The sequence below is a fragment of the Arvicanthis niloticus genome, chromosome 16 (genome assembly GCF_011762505.2).
Source record: "Arvicanthis niloticus isolate mArvNil1 chromosome 16, mArvNil1.pat.X, whole genome shotgun sequence".
Taxonomy (NCBI): Eukaryota; Metazoa; Chordata; class Mammalia; order Rodentia; family Muridae; genus Arvicanthis; species Arvicanthis niloticus.
Window position 1 is genome coordinate 54,250,530 of NC_047673.1, and position 20,129 is coordinate 54,270,658.

The window sequence follows — 20,129 nt, forward strand, 5'->3', positions numbered from 1 at the left end:
GACCCCTCCCTCGGCGCCGCCCCTTCCTCCGCGGCGTCTTAGAGGAGGCGGCCGGCGGGCGGGCGAGCGGGCGGGCGGGGGACCCGGGACCGAGGCTCGGAGATATAGGAGGCGGGGAGGGCTCGCGCGGAAGGGGTGCTCGCCTGTGCACGGCTTGCTCTGATTCACCGGTGTGTTCACATCCTCCACTCGGCGTCGGAGTGCCTGCCCCATCCCCGGGGAGAAAGGGGGCGGGAGGGGGGAGGGCAAACCGAGCACTGCCTTTCCAATGGGGGAAACCGAGGCAAAAAGAGATTAGATCGCCCTGACCGATGTCCCGAGCCCGAAGCTAGCGGGCGTCTTTCCTGGGTGTTCCCTAATCTGGTCCTTGGACAACTGAAGATGAGCACCTGCTAGGTTGAGCTTGGGGACGTGACTGAGCAAACGTGGGTCCCTTAGCTGAGCAAGCTGCCCAACTGAACGTGATAAGAGAGACAATGAGCCCAGGATGCCCACTGGGAAGAAGAAGAAATTTCGGTGAGATAGGGCGTGCTGGAGGATGAGGAATGGTCAGGGAGGCCTCTTGAGGTATCAAAGATGAAATAACGTGAACCTTGAATAACTCAAGGGGTGGGTGAATGCCCAGGGCTAAGGCAAAGACAGTGAAGATCCCTGTCGGCAAGATGCCTGTCATGTTGAAAATAGGCTGGAGGGTTCCGAAATCTCGACCAACGCCTGCTAGAGGAAGGAACAAGATGGGAATTCACCAGTTCCACTCCAAACTTAATGTCTCCGCACCCTCGAGGTAGGACCAGGATTCCCAGCTTGAAGAAGTGCTCCAGATGGGGCTGGTGCCCACTAAGGTCTGAGACTCTCTCTTCTCTAGATGAGGCAATGCGAGACCATTACTGGCCAAATGGTTACTGTGATCCACTCGGTGAGAGAAGGGAGCAGTCAACCTTAGCCTAGCCAGAATGAAAAGGAAAGATGGCTGGACTGGAGTCAGAGGGATTGAAAGAAGTGGTCAGATTCTAGATGAGAAAGAGCTCAGTAAGAATTCCTGATGGATTAGGCTTCAGAAAAAGTAGCATCCGGAGTGAACTTAAATTTGGAGCTTGACCCATGTTGATGGTATATACAGTCACGAGACTAGTTGAAGTAAGCTCTGTAATGTAGCCACAGAACAAAAAGACCAAGACATGGTCCCTGGGACTCTCCAAAATTAAGAAACTAAAATGAGGTTTCAGATGCATCTCAGGGACAGACTGCTTGCCCAGGGAAGCACAAGCTTCCATCCCTAGCACTGCCAGTGAGTACATAAATAAACTAATATCAAAAGTGGTGGGGAGTGCCTATAATCCCGGCACGCTGGAGGCCAAGAAAGGATGCTCACTGGTGGCCTATTTTAATACAAGAAAATACACCTTGCCATGATGTCTCTGCATCCTGAGGCCGTTACTGACTTACCTAATATGGAGGAGTGCCTGCATGATGACTTATTTCCTTGGTATTAGTGATGGATCTGTCTGAGCCATAAGAAAACGTCCTGCTTTAGAAAGTAAAAATTGAGTGAAAAGGTGGGTGTGAAGCACGTTTGAGCTCACTCGCAAAAGGTAAGCCTGCTACGGAGGGAGTTCGAAAACTGCCTAGGGAGACTGTCTCATAGTAAGTTAAAATAAATTAAGTAGGGGGCTGCAGCACAGTGATAGTGTCTGGCATGTACAAAGCTCTAGATTCAATCCCAGCACTGAAAAGCAATAATAATAGTAATGTCTAAAGGGTATGTCAACATGCTAAGCACATACTTTGAGTGACAGCCCCCATTATATCTTCCTCTGGCTCACCTCTGTCCATCACAGTTTTCTAACTAATATTCTAAATGTCTAATTTTTTTTTTTTAACCACCACTCCATATGTAGGTTTCAGGAGTAAACTCGGTAGGGTGCTTATTTTTATTTATTTCTCCATTATGATATTCACACATGTATGCAGATCCCCAAAGAGGTCAGAGAAGTAGGTTGAATTACCTGGAACTGGAGTTCCAGTATTTGTAAGCTACACAATATGTATGCTAAGAACCAGACCCCAGCTTGCTATAAGAATAGCGAAAATCTTAATGGTTGAGCCATATTTCCAGATCCCTGGTTTTTCTTCAAGAATCAAGACCAAGGGATGAAACCCTGTAAAACTGCATCCATTTGTTATACCTGTAAAATAAAACAGTCCCTAAGACACTAGAATCTAAAATTAATGTGACATCGCCAGAATGAATCGCTTGCAAAGAAGATGGCACACACAGGTGAGCAAGTGCTTGGCAGTATCAGTGTCAGGAATTACTTAATTGAAATCAGATGTTTCAGTAGAGCTAGTGGCAGGATGTGGCAGGCATAAACTTTGTGTCACTGCAAGACTCTCAGGGCTAAGAAAGCCACTGTGAGGAAAAGACTCCACACCCCTGTGGAAGATCAAACAGATCATGTATTGGAATCCCCTCCACCAGAAAGACAGAAAGTACAAGAAAGAAAAAAAAATCACTCATTCAAAAACATAAGCTGGTGGCTGGGGAGATAGTTCAATCAGTAGGGTGTTTTCCTAACAGGTAGGAAGCCTTGGGTTTGGTCCCAGTACCTCATAAAGCAGGGCATGGTGACACACACCTATAAAACCAGCCCTGTGGAGGAAGAGGTAGGGTGATCAGGAGTTCAAAGTTATCCTCAGCTATATTCTAATTCAAGGCTAACCTAGACTGTGTGAAACTGTCTTTAAAAGATATACACGTTTATGGTGACACGGGCCCAGGATTCAGGAGGCTGAAGCACAAAGGTCATTAGCATTCTGACGCGCAGGACCCTTGTCTAAAACAGAGACAAATAGGTGCTAAATAAAATGGAAATCTTTTGAAAAGTCTTAATTTCTATCCTACAGTTAGCCTTAAGTGCATTACTTAAACTGCTGCTTTTTTTTTTTTTTTTTTTTTTTTTTTTTGCGACAGAGTTTTACTAAGCAGCTCTGGATGACCTGTAACTCCATAGATAGAGCATCCTGGCCTTGAACTCAGATCTGCCTGCCTCTGTCTCTCCAAGAGCTGGCTGGGATTGAAGGTGTGTGCGACCATCCCCTGGTGCACTAATTCTAAGCTCAAGTTTTTGCTTTGATACCTACAGGTTGGAGGCTTACAGGTTGGAGGTTGGTTGAACGTGGAATCTTATGAGGCATTTCAGAACATTCTCATGAATCTTTGTCGTTCAGCAAGGGAATCTGACAATACATGAAGGTATTTGTGGTAAGCCTTACCATGTCAGACAGGGTAATGTGATTCTTCTGTCCCTAAAAAATAGAAAAACTCTCATTTTGACATGTCTTTTATGCCTGTGAGTTCGGTTCACTCTACAAATGCTTGTTTTTCTGTTTTTACCTTGAGGATACCCACTACAGCTTCAGTATGCCACACCTGCCCATTACCCTGTGTCCAGTGTTCCCAGGGAAACGAAAGAAAATCATTTGCTGTGACATTTAATTAAAATAATCTGTTTGAGTTGGTCCAGGAAGTAGCCCAAAAAAGGCTTCACGCTAATATATATCAGGTAAGCATTTTCTGTGCCTTTTTAAGAAAAGAAATTGACTTAATTTATTTTTACTTGTATATATTGTATATAGTTGTTGTATAGTATCTATTTATATGGTCTGGTGATGCAATGCCTCATTATAGAATTATCTAGAACTAAACAACTCTCTACACGGTCAGCAGTGCTGGAGGAAAGAGAAAGCAAGGCCAAATTCTTGATAAATTCTGTGAAGTGCCATTTGCTTTTGGCCATTCATCTCAGATCACACACATGTGCATATACATCCAGTTCTTCACAGGTCACCCATATGTGCACACACATAAGGAGCACTCCCCGTCCTCACAGCTTCCGGTTGCCCCTACAGTGGAATGTGAGGACAGACCCCAAGCAAGTTCTGAGTCGGTTTGATCAGATATTCTTAGTCTTCCCATTCTCTCTTTTCCTTGTTAGCATTAATACCTCTCCCCTGTAGCCCTCACTGTATGGACCACATGTGTTCTTCTGCTATTCCAGTGAACATTTGCAGTGATGTGGTAGCAGTCAACAGAATGATTAAGGGGTGATGCTCCAGTACATAGAATAACTTTATATTAAGACAGACAGACAGACACACACATACACGCACACACATTGATTTATTGATACGTTGAGACAGGGTCTCATGTAGCCCAGATTAACCTCAACCTCATTATGTAGTTAAGAAAGAGGCTGAATTTCTGATTCTCTACTTCTGCTGCCCAAGTGTTGGAATTATAGGTGTGTGCCATTGTCCTAGTTAGAGTTTCTATTGCTGTGAAGAGACACCATGACCAAGGCAACTCTTATAAAAGCAAACATTTAATTGGTGCTGGATTACCGTTTCAGAGGTTCAGTCCATTATCATCATGGCAGGAAGCATGGTAGCCTGCAGGTGGGCATGATGCTGGAGAAGGAGCTGAGAGTTCTATATCTTGATCCAAAGGTAGCCAGGAGAAGACTCTTTGCCACACTGGGCTGAGCTTGGGCACTAGGAGACCTCAAAACCTACCTACACAATGACATGCTTCCCCCAACAAGGCAACACCTATTACAACAAGGCCATACCTCCTAATGGTGCCACTTCCCATGGGCCAAGCATACTCAGACCACTACAGGCATCACACCTTGTTTGCATGGCTGAACAAACCCAGGTTGTTGTACTTTCTAGGTAAGCAGTCTACCAACTGAACCATATCCCTAACACCATATTGGTATCATTGTAGCTAAATAAATCTCAATTTCTTCTTCTGTTTACTCCAGGATGCATACTAATGACTTCTATATTATTTAAATCACATTATAGGCAGGAATCCTAATGTTGAAATGTTGTTTTCATTAAGTGTTGTTTTACTACACAACACCATGAAAAGAACACTTTACTTTGCTTGCTAAGAAGCCATGTTGAATTTAGCGAGTGGAACATATTCTTTTTGACCCACAAACCTTTTGAGAGTGAATCTGTTGAAGTTTCAATTGCTTCTTCAAATTGTTCATATGGTAATGTTAAAAGATACATTGGAATTTCCACAGAAATCCCAAAATGTGAATTTGGCCCAAGTCTTTGAATTCTTTCTGCACATAAGGATCCTTTGCCAAGGAATCCTTAGTTCCTAGCCTGGGGCTGGTGAACTCTGAGGAAGTATGCCAGTTATACAAGATAAGTTGTTAGTCAATAACTGTAGCATCTATATTTCTTCATTTTCCTTGTTGGATCTCCATAATGATCCGGAAAATCCATAATGAGCCGGAAAAGGATTGACTCTGAGCCGCATGTGTACGAGAGCTATTCTTCACTGAACTAAAAATCAACATGAGCTGCCATTTTGAAGTCTTTGTTAAGAACGAGCTAAAATTAAATCATAAAGACAATATTTCTAGCTATGTTTTCTGAGGCACAATGATTCAAGCCAATCTTAATTCTGTTATGCTTAGAGATACTGACTTTTTTCTATGCCAGAAGGGAAAATACTGGACACTCTATTTTAAGTTGTAACTACTACCCCCTCACCATACCTCCTACACTTCCTAAGCACCTATTCTAGTTTATTAAATTCAACAAACTATTTGTATAACTTATTTCGTTTACTGTCTGTGCTTTCCTTTGGAATACAAACCACATGAAGGCATAGATTTTCGTCTATTTACTCATATCCCTAGGGTCTAGCAGCGCATCAAACATGCATTATGTATTCAACAGACATTACTGAATGAATGAATTGATACTAAAACATCTACCTCTTTTTATATACATTCCAACTCAGCCTCATGCAGTGTGCTTTTTAAGTATATCTAGGTAGTTCTTTTTATTTGTTGCTTTATTCTTGGACGTGCATACACAATGCTTCCCACAAATAATAAAAGTATGGAGAAATGTCCTTTGTCTTTCGGTCAGCCAACCACATAAGATGCCTTCTTCAGTGATCATACTATGACCAAAGAATAGACTGGGGAAGTCATTAGGTCTGACATGAAGGTTAGGGCAAGGATTCTACCTTTAACACATTGTAATCAACAGCAGACACACACACACACACACACACACACTAATAAATCCAATATATTAAATCAAAGTAGATAAAAAGTAAGGAGAAGTGCTTGGGACATAGCTCAGTGGGGGAGGTCCTTGCTGTATAAGTGTGAGGACATGGGATCGGATCCTTAGAACCCACATAAAGCAGGACAGGACACAAGGGAGCGTCTGTAATTCAAGTGTACCTACAAGTAGATGGAAGGTGGAGACAGGAGAGTCACTGGAATCTCAAAGAGCAGCTAGCCTTGATGTTTGCTGGTACAAACAGCAAGAGACTCCTGTCTCAAGCAAGGTGGAAGATGATGACTGACCCCCAAGATTGTCCTCTGACCTCTACACACGTATGCAGCATGCACATGCTCATGATCATAATATATGAAGTAGAAGTTTCTGGTTTTGTCATGTGATGCAGACTCACATGATGTTTTGCTGAGGCAAGACCCATGGGAGAATACATGATATTTGGAGAAAGTATAAGTGGAATTCAACAGACAGTGGTAGGGCTCTTGCATAGCTAGCTGTGTAACTCTTCCTTGGTCTTGAGTCTTTGTTGATCTTCACTTCGTTGAGAGAGGCACAGAAGGCATTCCTGCTGGTCCTGGTTGCTCCCGCTGACTTGTGCCTACTCAGCGGAGGCCTGGCAGTTTCTGCTGGATTGTGCTGCCATTGCTGATTCATGTTTGGTGACACTTTTGAACTGGACTGTTGCTATCATGACACTACTGAACTGGACTGCTGGTATGCTAACAATGGAGACTGTAATCAGCCCAAAGAACTACTTCTAAAGAAGAATCACCCCAAAGAACCTAAAGAGGCTTACGTCCCCCGTCCTGTCCTATTTATCATCTTTTCTACCCGACCTTTGGATGGTGGGCTAGAAGGGGGATTGAAGCATTTCAGGACCCTTATTAAAGTAGGTTCTGAAAATCTAAGCCTACACATATCCATAAACATATGCAAAGAGACAGATTTTAAAAAAGAAAAGGATACAAGATACCAAAATCACTGGGAAATAATGTGTTGAGTATCAATGAACAGAGAAAAGAAAGTATGTTTAGTGACTAGAAAGAAGATCTTTGAACACATGGTCCCAAGGATGAAGCATAGAGACAATAAGGCAGAGTGTTAATGTTCAGGGATTTTGAAGGAATCTCAGACTTTCTATGGAGCAAGTAGGTAATTCTTGAATCATTGTGTCAGTGTGTGTATTGTAAGCATGTAGGAGTATGTTTGTCCAGGTACTGGGGTAATACTGTAAACCCAGTTGTACAAATAGGAGAAATTGGAAATGAAATTTGTCAAAAAAAAAATTACACAAATTTGAGACATAATGAAAGCTTGCAGTGCATGTTCTACAGGAAAGGAGACACCAAATGAAAAAGATGGCATACACCTGACTCAATCAATGATTCTTATATGGAACAAGGAAGGTAAAATGGCCAAAAGATTAACACATGAGCATGAAAAAATGATGGTTCAATTCACAAAACTAAGAAAATCTATGGGGTGCATAATAGTAACAGTGTATGGTTTTTTTTGGGGGGGGGAGCTGTGGTGGTTTGAATAAGAACAGCCCCCCCCAAAGGCTCATATATTTGAGTACTTAGGGGGTGACATTATTTGTTGGAGTAGGTGTGGTCTTGTTTGAGAAAGCCTGTCACTAAGGGTGGGGTTTGATGTATCAGGGGCCCAAGCCAGGCCCAGAGGCTCTCTCTCCTCACTCTTGCCTGTGGATCATGATGTCGAACTCTCACCTCCTCCAACACCATGTCTGCCTGTGTGGCACCATGCTTTCCACCATGCCGATAATAGACTAAACCTCTGAAACTATAAGCAAGCCCCAATTAAATAAAAGTTTATACATTTCCTTTATAAGAGTTACGATGGCCATGGTGTCTCTTCACAGCAATAGAACACTAAGACAACGCCCAAGGGTTTTTAATCATAGCAAGATGTTCCAATGAAATAACCAGAAGAATAAAGACTCATGATACAAAGGCACAATAACCACTTAAAGTTATTAGCCCCTGCAGAAAGTGGTAATGCAACTTTCCGCTGTGAGCAACTTTGTTACTGGCTGAAACCACTTCTCCAGCCTGTTTTTGACATTTTTTTCTGCATGAGTTGACACCATAACATTTCTTTAATTGCTCATTTTTAAAATTTAAGTAAATAACACATGATTATATTCTTACAGGAGAAATACAGCTTGGAGAACCCCCTCCTAACCTTTCATCAAATGTGGCACGCATCAGTCATACTCCCTGTGTCTTCATACTCCCTGTGTCTTCTCATGAGTTTGTCTATGCACTTGCATTGTGGGCGTTACCTAAAGAGCTACCTGAGTTTGCATTTGTTTGTCTTTGGTAAATGGAATCATGCTGATGCTACCATTAGCCATTAGCAGCTGCTAAGAAAACTTTACTGCCAATTTGCTGTAGCTGTAGGGAATCCAGGCAGGGAAAGCTCGGCTGCCAATTACCAGTGTGTCTAGGATTTAAACTAATGCAAATTTGAGAAAAGATGATGGGCATGAGATGATAGACTAAAGCATCAGATTGCTGCCAGGTAAGAATGTTCCATCATAGCTGTACACCCGGGTACCCCAGAGCAGTCCATCCCCTCCCACAACACATTCTCTCAGAAATCTCCTCATTGTTTTAATCATTACATGTGTGAATACATGTGTATGTGCATGCATGTGTGAGTACAGGTGCCCTCACATGGTACACGTGTAGACGTTAGATGACAACTCTGGGTACCAGTCCTCAGATTTGCCTTCCATCTTATTTGAGAAAAGAACTCTTGATGGGCATCACTGTACATGCCAAGCTAGCTGGTTGTCAGGCTTCCAGGGGTTCTCCTGTAGCTGCCTCCCATCACTTCTGATATACAAGTGCTGGGGTTATGCATGTGTGCTACTCTGGATGGCTTTATGTGCGTTCTGGAGATCCAACTCCTGTTCTTATGTTTCTTTGACAAGAATGGTACCACATGGGTCCCGGGGATCAACCTCAGGCTGTCAGACTTAGCATCAGTGCCTTTGTCCACTGAACCATCTTCCCATGCCCAGAACTCTTGATTTATTTGCATTTATTTCTTTGACACAGGGTCTTGTTCTGTAGCCTACGCTGGCATTGAATGCCAAGGCAAACCTGCCTTAGCTTCCCAGGAGCTTGGATTACAAATGTACGACACTGTGCCTAGCTTGGAAACAATATTGTTATGATTTTTAAGGTGTATTCTTATTATTTTTAATTATGTGAATGTCTGTGTGTGGGTATGTGCACATGAGTGCAGGTGCCCTTGGAGGTCAGAGGCATCAGACCCCTTGGAGCTGGAAACTGTGAGCTTCGTGGTATGATGCTGGGAAGCCAACTCGGGTCCTCTGGGAGACCAGCAATTGCTCTTGACTTCTGAGCCATCTCCTCTGCTCTTTGCTTTTAATTCTTAAATTAAACTCTCAGAGTCATTGTCTCTCCAGTAAAAATGTGAATGTTTCATTGGGTTTTACATTGCTCAGAAATCCTTTATTTTTCTAGATTTTCTAGTTTACGATACCTCTTATTCTAGCCTGTGCGCCTTCCTTCCATGATGTTTTTCGTTCCCCTTGCCTTTTCGGAGGAGACCTTGAGTGTCGGGGCAGCAGACCTGAGGTATCTGGATATCTTACTGGTCAAATGGTACTGAAATTTTATTATTTTTGTGTTTTAGTTCCTGGGCAAGCTTCCCAAAGCCATGGTAATTACATGCTTACTTATAATAATGATGTTCTTAAAGCATGCTTAAATATTGCAGCAACATGCATCTTATTTAGCACACTCCATTTTTACACTTCTAACTGTGAGAAGCTATATGTATTCATAATTATGGTTTATTTGAACGTGTAGTATTTTTAGAACAGTAAAGTACCATATTTTGGGGGGGGCGGAATGAAAATAATTTATGTATTTTTAAATGAACTAAGCTTTTTAACGTTCAGTGTCTAGGATAATTTTAAAATTCATTGGTTTTTTTTTTTTATTATAAGCCGTGAATAAAAATATCTTTATACAATGAGCCTTATTTGCAATATCCATGTCACGTGTCCACCTCCAGCTATTTTTGTCATTGTTCTGATTAAATTATCTTTGAGGGATTTTTTTCTTTTATTCTGAATTGCACGCCAAGTTTCTTTTCACATTTATTTGTTTGTATATTCACACAGGCCTGTGCCACAACTTACATGTAGAAGTCAGAAGGCAACCTGTGGGAGTTGATGCTCTCCTTCTGCGCTGTGAATTCTGGGAACAGAGCTCAGGTCATCAGACTTGGCAATAAGCACCTTTACTTGCTGCAGCATCTAATTCACTGTCAAACTTTTTTTTTTGGTAAATGGAAGTATCTTTGATTGCACTAAAAAATTCTGTTTCATGATAACTAATTAGTTCACATAACTAAATTCACATTGTGAGAAAATTTTCTGAAATGTGCTCAAAGACTCATCTTGTTCATTCACTTAATTTTACATAGAGGATGACCTTTTTGAAAGGTATCCAGAGGCCAGGCAAGATGGTTTGGTGAGTAAAGGTGCCTGACACTAAGCCTGATGAGCTGCGTTTGTCCCCAGGACCCACATGGCAAGAAGGAGAGAACCGATTTCGGTAAGCTGTCCTCTGACCTATCTACACGCTGAGTGTGGTGTGTACACGATCAGATACACACATGCACAGTAATAAACTTTTAGAACATTCTGAAAGGACATCTGAGAGCCAAGCATAGTGACACAAGCCTCTCATCTGAGCATTTTGAGAGATGGCAGCAGGAGTTCCAAGTTCTGCCATCAGCTACATAGACAGGGTTGAACCTGGCCAGGCTACAAGTTACCCTGTCTCAAAAAAACAAACAAACAAAAAATAATAAAAAAATACATCTAGGGACTATTCTGGATTTGAAACTTCCTTCAGTACCCCCTCACATTGTCTCACCGTCCTTTTAGAAGATATAGCACATAATCCTCTTGTTTGCAGTGGAGGCAGATTTAAAAAACATCTAACCTGCCAGAAACAGCCTGCCCACCCCAAGGAAATTTTAGGTATATATCTAAAATTACAGAGGGATATGATTCATGTGCAAAAAAGGAAAAAAAAGAGGATAATTTGGGGTGGGATTATCTCAGCAGCACTTTCTGCAAGAGATATAATTTTGATCTATACTTTGGGTGACATAGACAGTCAGATTCATAAGGAAGAAAAGAGCCTCCTCATTCATTGAGAGAAGATAAAACAAAAAACAAAATGAACATGAGAGTTGGCAGAGACGAAGGGTTTGTCCTATCTTAAGCTGGAGGTAGAAAATGAGGTTGGACAACGACAGCCATGTGCTGTCATTTCTCAGGGGTTCCCCCAAAGCTGGGATGCTTTAAATTGATCTACTTATAAACAGCTAAGGCTTTTAAATAAGGGAATTACTTACGCATGAGGTCCTTAGTAAGAATGGTGTAGCTGAGCCGGACAAGTTACAATTGAGGACATTTATCTTTTTAATAAATGTTTTGAGGGTTTTTACATACAAGAATGTTTTTACCTGCATGTATGTCTGTGCACCACATGTGTGTAGTGCCCGTGTAGGCCCAAACAGCATGTCATTGAGAGATAGCTGTGAGCCACTGTGTGCGTGCTGGGAATCTAACCCAGGTCCTCTGAAAGAGCTGTCAGTGCTTTCAACCACTGAGTCACCTCTCTGGGCCAAGAGATTTAATTTTTTAGATATTGATCTAACAGTATCAAGTATAAGAGGCAATGCCTTACCACTAAGTTTCCTACCACCCCCCTCCTGGGACGGGGGATTTTAAAAGGAAAGTTATTGATGGAGTGGCCATTATATATGCACCAAGCAGCTTTAAAAAGAGAAGGACCTTGCAACCATCAATTCCACTTCTACAAATTCACTCTAGACAATTAATTATAGATACACTTGAGTCAGCTTCCAAAAATGTTAATAGAATATATTTACATAATAATAAATTGAAAGTCCAAATTGGCCATTGGATGGTGGGATTCACATTATTATAATAGTACCACAAAATGAACTACTATGGGGCCATCATATTGATAGTGTGTAATGATATTTAATGTTATAAAAGATGGCACTGATATTTTTGAGATTTATTTGTATGTGAGTGTGGGTGTGTAAGAGAGAGAAAGAGAGAGAAAGTGTGTGTGTGTGTGTGTGTGTGTGTGTGTGTAGCACATGTGTGCACATGCCTTCAGAGACCAGAGAGGGTGTCTGATTCCTTGAAGCTGGAGCTACAGGCAGTTGTTTACTGCTCAGTGTGTGTCCTGGGAACCAAAGAAGCCAATAAAGTTGTTTAAAGACAAATTAAGTTATAAAACACTATATGTTGTTTGATACTGAATATGTAACAAAAGAAAACCAGCATCTATGTGTGTATGTGGTAAATTGAAAAAAAAAAAAATCTGACACAATTTGGCTGCATAGAAAATGTGAAGTTTTTGGCTTCTGTTTTCCTTCCAGATGTGTATTTATCTGTGTGATCTTATCCTACCATGATATAAAATATTGAGGAGGACCATGACTCATTAAAATGACAACTTCTCCATCCTATTAAAATTGTAGCTATGACATAGTAGCACACACCTGAAATCCCAGCACTCAGGAGGCTGAGGGAGGAAGACTGTGAACCTGAGGTTAGCTTTGATGACCCAGAGAAACACTCTCAACAAGAACAAAAACCAAACCAAACCAAACAGAAAGCACGGCTAATTCTATGGCTCAGCGGGTAAAATTCTGGCCTCACCAGCATGCATATCTGAGTTGTATCCATAGAACCCATGGAAAAAGCTGGGCATGGTGGCATAGACATCTCAGTGCTGAGGAGGCAGAGATAGGACAATCCCTGGAACTTGCTGTAGTCAGGCCAAATAAGTAAGTAACCAGAAATTGTGTGTGTGTGTGTGTGTGTAATAAATGTGTGTATGTGTGTGTGTATATATATATCACACATATATAGCCACAACTCAGTCTTAATAGCCAAAACTCCCAATTTAACTGAGTTTTTTTTTCCTTCTCTAATTTCTTTTTTCTTTTTAGCAAAGTAAAGAGATTTCTGAGTCAAAAGTGAGAAAGAAGAACAAAACTACTGAGACTGGGAGGAGTTCCAAGGGAGGAGAAAATAGCCTCCTTCTGTAATATCTGACCTCTTCCATCTGAATCTTAAAATAGGGAGAATGGATATGCCCAGGAACCCTTCTGCAATGCTCTTTAGACTTAGACTGCCAATCTAGAACCACCTTTTCCTTGCCTCAAGGAGCAATAAATCAACCACTCTAATTTCTCATTAACTTGTGTGGAATATGCAGCTCATAAAATTTGCCTGACCTACTTCTCAGGCTTATTGGAAACATCATGTTATATTATAGATGCAGAATTTGTGTACAGAATTAAAAAATGTTTAAGTGGTATGTTATCAATATATGTCCATATATCACATTATGGACTGGAGAGATGGCTCAGTGGTTAAAAGCACTGGTTGCTCTTCCAGAGACCCTGGGTTCAATTCTCAGTGCCCACATGGCAATTTACAACTATCTATAACTCCAGTTCTAGGGGATCTGATGCCTTCTTCTGGCCTTCTCAGGCACTGCACACCCATGGTGCACAGAAGTATGTGTAAGCAAACGTGTGTATCCATACACATAAAATGAAAGTAAATCATAAATTATGTGTGTGTTTATATACATATACATGTTTATGTATCACATTAGACCAGTAACCCAGCAACCAAATCCCTATAGGAGGCCATACAATTGATCGAGATAATTAGGTCAGGCCAGGGTGTATGATCTGACCCTAATTTGTGGAGACAAAACATAGTGATAATGATAGTAGAAATGGTAACCATGGCAGTAGGGAGTGCATCCATCTTGAGAGGGAGGAGCTACCTTGGGTCCAAGCTTCCTGGCCCATGCTAAACTAGACCATACATACTGCTGGATCCTCTGATATATTAAAAGTCTCTTGAAACCCTGATTTTCATGTTGACTACTGATTTAAACATCAAGCCCCACATAGACCAACACAGTGTGAGTCCATCTAGAGCAGGAAACTAATCACAAATAAGGGCAATGTGATGGCTGTATTCCTGGTTGTCAACTTGACTACATCTGGAATGAGCTACAGTCCAGAAATGGAGGGCATACGTATAAGAGATTTGGGGCTTGGTTTGGTTTGAAGTGAGTGAACCTGCTTCTAGTCTGGACTTTTGAGAGAGGAAGACACACCTTTAATCTGGGCCATTCTTCTGATGGAAGCCTATATAACACTGGCTCTCAACCTTCCCATTGCTATGACCCTTTAATGCATGAGAATGTTGTGGAGACCCCCAACCATACAATTATTTTTATTGCTACTTCACAACTGTGATTTTGTTCTTGTTATGAATTGTAATATAAATATCAGATATGCAGGATATCTAATATGCATCCCATGTGGGGGTCATGACCCACATGTTGAGAACCACTGCTATGTAAGGACACGGAAGAAAGAAGCTCTTGCTCTTTGCCTGCCTGTTCTTGCCATCCTGGCAAGTCTATTCCTTCTCTGCCACTAGAACCTACTTCTTCAGAATTCCAGCATCTACCGAAGACCAGATGAGATATCCAGCATTGTGGGCTGAGCAACTAACTACTGGATTCTTAGACTTTCCGTTCATAATATGACATTGTTGGATTAATTGGACCACAGCCTATAAGTGATTCTAATAAATCCCCTTCTATATATACAGAAAAGAGATTCATTACATTCTGCTATTCTCTAGAACCCTGACTAATACCGGCGTCATTTAGTCAACAGGGCAGTACTTTATAAATCTTCAGTATACTTGAAGGCAGTGACCTTGACTTCTGTATCTCTTTACTTTTTGGTACTTAAATTCTATTTCATTTTTTTGGTTTTTGAAATGTGGTCTCACTTTATAGCCCCAGCTGTTCTGGAACTCACTACTGTTGGCCAAGCTGGGCTTGAACTCAGAAATCTGCCTGCCTCCTCTGTCTCCCAAGTGCTGGGATTAAAGAATTGTGCCAGCACACCTGGCTTTGCCCTTTGTACTTTATTCATAAATGGATGTGTGTTGTCTGATTGGGAGACTGCTTGAGGGAAAGATGTCAAATAGCATTTACCTATGCAAGATATATATATATATATATATATATATATATATATATATATATATATATATATATATGTGTGTGTGTGTGTGTGTGTGTGTGTGTGTGTGTTCAAGTCTTGTTTTAATTTTAAAAAATAGGTGGTTAATATGCATAGGAGAATAAGCAGAGATGTTCAGTTGTTTTGGTGCCCTGATAAATGCTCTAAGATTGGACTGAGCTGACTAAAGTGGGAGAATGTTGTTGTGAAGAGTGGATGAGTGACAGCTAACTCAGGGAAGTAGATGTCTGTTTTGAGGAGAAAGTGTCTTCAGAGGAGACTTCCTAAGCTTTTAAGACTGTTTTGCAATCCAACAAAAATAATCTATTCAGTGGGGTGCTGCTGTTTTGACAAGGGTATCGCGGAACTCAAGCTGGCTTTGAGCTTATTATGTAGCCTAAAATGACATTGAATTTCTAATCTTTCTGCCTGCACGTACTGAGTGCTAGTGTGCTCCATGATATTTGGATGATGGGGATAGAATCCTGGGCTTCATGGTCTGAATGAGCTGTCTCCCATAGTCTCTGGCATTTTAATGCTTGGTTCCCTGTTGGTAGATGTCTTTGAGGTGGCTTAAAAGGTGTAGCCTTGTGTATCTCACTGGTGATGGGTTTTGAGGGTTTTGTGCTGTTCAAAGTCACACTCTCTGCTTCCAGTTCATAGTTCAAGATGTGAGCTCTCAGATACTGTTGTAGCAGCCATGATTGCTTGCTGCTACATTTCCTTGCCATGATTCTTGATGATTGACATATTCCCCTGGAACCATAAGTCCCCAATAAATCCTTCCACACATGCGTGTCTGCTGCCCTTAGAGACCAGAAGAGGGTATCCAATCCCCTAGAACTTAGATTACAGACTGTCGGTGACCCAGTAGGTTTGAGGAATGGAATGCAGGTCTTTTGGAAAATCAGTCAGTGCTCTTAACCACTGAACCATGTCTTCATTCCTCAAACCCTTCATTCTATAAGCTGCCTTGTGTTTGATCACAGCAATAGAAAAGTAACTAATACCCAAGCTAAGGAATCACTCTACTAACTGAGCTGTCTCTCAGCACTACAAAGTACTTACTATGCAATATATCAGCAAACAAAACAAACATCCCCAACACCTGTTGAACTTGAATTTGTTTGAGGGTACTGGAAATAGCCATAATAAATTAGAATATCACATAGTATGTTAGAATGCTGTTCAATTATGCTAGCTAATTGACTAGGATATGTTCTGTACTTGATCATCCATAAATGTACCCGGCCATGTGGTATACATATGTAATCCTAGCTACTCAGAATGGTGAAACAGAAAGACCACTAGACCTAGGAGTCCAAGGCCACCCTGAGCAACACAGTGAAGTGTATGAGTGTGTGTGTGTGTGTGTGTGTGTGTATACATGTGTACACATGCATGCTTATGCCAAGGACCAGCATCAGCTTAGAGAGGAGTTCTGAGGTAGGGAAAAGAGTGACTCAGATTCAAATTGTAGGTACAAGTTGATGGGCTTGTAGTCTGCCTGAGGTGGCTCCCTAGACAGCTCTCTGCAGATAGCTCTTGGCTCTGTAGTCTGCTCGAGATAGCTTTCTGCTAGAGATAGCTCCCTGCTCAAGGCAGCTCTCTTGTACTAGAAAATATTCTTGAAGAGTTATGTTTGCTCTCCAAGCAATTCTCTCTGGGTAGCTGCTAGAAAAAATTCTAAAAGAGCTGTAAACTTTTCTAAAAGAGCTGTATTCACTTTCCAGAGATCTGCTGACAGCCCAGCTCTTCCTAGAAAAAACAACTTTAAAAGAGCAGGTATGGCTCTCTGCTAGCTCATCTTATGCAGACCAAAAGCCCAGTCTTTTATTTACATATCAGTTCAGTCATTTACTCCAGGTTCCCTTTTGACCATCCTACGAATCCGCATTCCATGACCTTAGCCCCTTGACTTTTAGGAAAACACAGCAAGTACATTTTTTTTTTTAACATTGCAAATAAATTCAGAGATCTGCCTGCTTTTGTAAGCACAAACAATAAATTTAGCTGGGTGGAATCCTGTCCTGAGATTACCATTCTGACCATGCCTGGACCTAAATTCTCTCTGTCCCATGCTGACCTTGAACTCAGGAATCTGCCTGCCTTTATATCTTTCTGACAAGCTGACTCATAGTGCAGCTGCCTCTGTTCTTTTAGGTTCATGGAGCCCCTAATACAATTTATATTGCATCCTTATATTTTTCATAGTTGAGAAATCCTGTTTATATATTTTTAAACTCATCTTTTCAGAGTTCTTTCCCACAGCCTTAAGGGCTGACCTAAAGTCACAGTGTTTACCATTTTTGCTAAGGGCATAGATGTACCCTCGCCTCCCAGACTCCTGCTGTCTATGAATATCATGGAGTCATTAATCTTGGCAGAGAGAACATTGCCCCAAAGGAGGAACATAAAGTAAAAAATATATTTTTTTTATACAAACAAGCCTCATGTCCAGCAACTATCAATAGTCAAGGAGGCCTATGTCCTGCTGCTTCTGCTCCAGGGACAAGAAATCATGTCACACCATCCCTTCCACGTGGTCATGCAGGATTTGACATGTGTGTGTATGCACATCTGTCTCTGTGTGCATCTGTCTCTGTGTATATATATGTGACTACATCTGTGTATGTGTATGTATATCTATTCTGTATGTGTGTGTTTACATTTGTCTCTATGTATGTATATGTGAGAACATCTGTGCATCTCTCTGTATGTGTATATATCTGTCTCTGAGTATGTGTACGTGTGCACATGTCTCTTTGTATGTGCATGCATGTGTGCATCTGTGTCTGTGTCTGTATATCTGTCTCTATGTATGTGTGAGTACATCTGTGTATGTGTGTGTGTGCACCTGTCTCTGTGTATGAGTATGTACATTTGTCTCTGTGTAGGTATGTGAGAACACATGTCTATGTGTGTGTGTACATCTGTCCCTGTATATGTGTGTATGTATCTTCCTGTGTGTGTGCATGGTCTCTAGTTCTCTGGTGGGTCCTCAATTGACACTGAAGTAAAAAGGTGAAAGAAGGCTTGGGAGTGTAGGGTATTGAGAGGGAGCTAGGGAGCCAGAAGGTTATAAAGGAGAGCCAGGTTAGGTTTCCTGTAAAAGTGAGATTTGAGCAGGATGATGGCCAAGAGCAGGTTCTAGTCTTTGTGAGACTTCTGGGCCTGTGAAAAAACTTCACATCTTACTGAGTGAACAAGAAAATGGTTGTAGCATTAGATTTTCCTCAGGGTAATATAATCTGACTTTGGGGAGACAGTGTTTACATATGTAGCCTAGACTAGCCTCAGAATTGTGGTCTTCCTGCCCCTGTCTGCCTTTGTTTATTTATTTGTTTATTATAAACGCTCATCAATCCCCTGCTGGCCTTAAACTTGCTATGTAGCTAAAGATGACCTTGAACTTCTCATCCTCCTACCTGTATCTTCCAAGATCTGGGAAGTATAGTGTCACACCTGGTTTATGCTAAGGATAGAACTCAGAACTTTGTGTATGCCAGGCAAACACTCTACCAACTGAACTACATACAGCTTAGCCTCTGACATAGGATAATTTGATTTAAGAGACGTAGTGTGTGAAGAACAGTGTGGGGCTGGGGTTAAGTGACATACAAGCCAGAGCAGAGAAATCTGATGTGCTGTTGGGATAAGCCAGCTGACACGCAGCCTGACATTGAGGCTTGATCTAAATCTTGAAGAGGAGCCTGCCATCTGAGTGAATTACACAGCACTGGTCAATGTCCATGCCATACTGATTAGGAAATATTCTGAATACTCCCTGTCTGGAAGACAAGGAAGAAGGTAGGCGGTGGGCAAATATGGAGGTGCAAGCTTCAGACATCTGCGAAAGCACAAGGGTCTAAGAAGCCTCAGCCTAGACAGAAGTTTCCAGAATGAGAAAATGGTTGGTTCAAACTAATGCTAAGTAGCAGTAAATAGCTACTGACATATCCCAATCTGGACACGTTCCTGAACACTGTCCGTGTGCCATGTAAAGAAGTTTATTATTTTTGTGTCATTCCATCACTGCTACAAAACAGACTGGTCCCAATATAATGACTCAGTCATGGATTATCTGTTCAAGACTCTGCGGATTGGCACTTTGAACTGGGAAACTTTACCTCTGCTCCATATGGTGACAGCTGGAGTCACACATATGGCTATAGCCACTTGGCAAGCCAGTGTGGACTGGCTAGATTCTGATGTCCCATTGACTGACTTAGTGGTTGACTGATAAAACAGGGCCAACAAGTATCTCAGACTCCAGCAGGCTAAGCCAGGCTTCTTCAGGTGGTGGCCAAGTTCTATAAGGCAGCAAGCAAGTAAATGCAAAACATAGTATGTGTGAGAGAGTTTCAAATCTCTGTGCTATTGGCCAAATTAGGCCACATGGCCAAAGCTAAAACTAACATTGCAAGGGATAGCTCAGGTTGAGGAAGCATGCCTCACTAAGTTTGCCATTAATTCACTGCCATCTTTATTAAAACCTCATGTATTAGATGCTGTCTCATTGCCCTGACAAAATACCCAACAAAAGCTTCTTAAGGGAGGGTGCATCTTGGTTCACAGTTTGAGAGTATTGTTCATCAGAGTGGGGGCATCATGGCCACTGCTGGTCACATTGCATCCAGTCAGGAAGCTGAGAAAGACGAATGTGAGCACTGGTATTCATCTCTCCTTTATTCCTTTTTACTCAATTCAGGACCATAACAGGTAGAATGGGCTGCCCATATTTAGGGAGGGTCTTCTATCTTAGCCCAGTCTGGAAACTTCCTTACAGATATTTGTCTCCTGAGTGGTTCTAGGTTCTGTCAAGTTAA

General features: G+C 41.6%; 1 long non-coding RNA gene across 6 annotated transcripts; it reads left to right on the forward strand.

Moving 5' to 3' along the window:
* The first annotated feature begins 90 nt into the window (after window positions 1-90).
* LOC143434707 (uncharacterized) lies at window positions 91-15,144 on the forward strand. Of its 6 annotated transcripts, none has more exons than XR_013104427.1 (4): window positions 91-784; window positions 3,144-3,563; window positions 8,291-10,736; window positions 13,186-15,144. It is a non-coding gene; the product is annotated as an uncharacterized LOC143434707 (long non-coding RNA). The 6 variants fall into 6 exon arrangements; XR_013104428.1 differs by having other exon boundaries at window positions 8,291-10,393; window positions 10,606-15,144; XR_013104429.1 differs by having other exon boundaries at window positions 3,144-3,262; window positions 3,401-3,563; window positions 8,291-15,144.
* The last annotated feature ends 4,985 nt before the right edge of the window (window positions 15,145-20,129 follow it).